This window comes from Oryx dammah, unplaced genomic scaffold (genome assembly GCF_014754425.2).
Source record: "Oryx dammah isolate SB20612 unplaced genomic scaffold, SCBI_Odam_1.1 HiC_scaffold_964, whole genome shotgun sequence".
Lineage (NCBI taxonomy): Eukaryota > Metazoa > Chordata > Mammalia > Artiodactyla > Bovidae > Oryx > Oryx dammah.
In genome coordinates this window covers 2767-4098 of record NW_024071107.1, presented here as the reverse complement: position 1 = coordinate 4098, position 1332 = coordinate 2767, and the positions used below count along the sequence as shown (strand labels likewise).

At 51.3% G+C, this 1332-nt stretch overlaps 1 non-coding gene across 1 annotated transcript; it reads left to right on the top strand.

Annotated features, from left to right (window-relative positions):
* Window positions 1-1037: 1037 nt before the first annotated feature.
* Window positions 1038-1110, top strand: TRNAV-AAC. Its single transcript has one exon. It is a non-coding gene; the product is annotated as a tRNA-Val (tRNA).
* Window positions 1111-1332: the final 222 nt, after the last annotated feature.

The window sequence follows — 1332 nt, the reverse complement described above, 5'->3', positions numbered from 1 at the left end:
ACTGAGAAAAGCAGGAAAGCCACTGCTGCAGGAAAGGGCACATGCATTCCCCAAATTGAGAAGCTCTACTGCTAAAGGAAACCAGAGACAGACAGACACACAGACAACATTGCATTAAAACCTTTCAGCGAAAAGAAACTCTGTCTGCTGTGAGGTAGATACGAAGACCCTTCAAGACACCGGCTTTCTGAAAAACAAAACAAAACAATACAAAACGCCTTTACCTCTCTGTTAAATTCGCGCTCCACGACCTGTTGAACTGCAAAATTATAAAAGGAAAACAAGAGGCGTTTCAGACATTGTAAAATGTAAAACAAAGAGGTCCTTCAAGAAGAATCTCAAGTTTGAAATGAAGACGGTCAGATCTGCGTGGACCGCGCCTGGCTCCTCTGCGGCTTTATGCTGGGCCTGGTAAGCAAAGGAATTCAACAAATGACCCGAGCCTCAGTCTTTGCGGCGGTTCCTGCTAAACGTGAAAGCGTGATGCAAGTCTGGACTGAAACTAGAGGACTGGAATCAGCCACAGAGGCAGGAATCTGAGGAAGCCCCGGTGCCAGGTGGCGCCGGAGAAGCGCTGCTGTGAAAGGCCTGCGAGAGAGGAGCGCACGGGTCGGGCGGGGCAGAGGGGAGGGCGGGTCCTTTGTTTCCCGAGTGGGATTTGAAGCATCGAGCCAGGTCCCCGCTGGCGCCACGAAAGGGACTCTAAGGCACTGGATCTGCCTCTGGAAGGGCTGTGTCCACCTTGACGGACGTGGGGCCACCTGGGGCTCAGACGCACCTGACTCCCCCCGCTCCTGAGGCTTCTGAGACCTGGGGAGTCAGGGGAGGTGACCTCTGCTCTTGGGCGCAAAGGTGGCACACAGGGACCTCGCCCCAGGAGAGGCGAGGAACCCTAAATCAGGCCCTTTCAGGAACTGCAGATCCTTGCTTGACAGATTGCCTGTGTTTTCAGAGTCCTCTTCCTTTGAAAAGTTAGAGGGCAGGTGTGTTCAAACATGCAATTCCTGAATATGTCCCTAGATACAAGTGGTCGTGTGGTTTCCGTAGCGTAGTGGTTATCACGTTCGCCTAACACGCGAAAGGTCCCCGGTTCGAAACCGGGCGGAAACAACTTCACTTTCCTCCAAAGTTTTAGATTCATATTTTAAATACAAAATAGAGGTCTGCCACGTGGAATGAGGCTTGCAGCTTCAGCTTCACCATCAGTCCTCCCAAAGAATATTCAGGGTTGATTTCCTTTAGGACTGACTGGTTTCATCTCTCCTTGACCTGCATACAGGCTTTTCTGGAGGCAGGTGAGGTGGTCTGGTATTCCCATCTCTTGAAGAATTT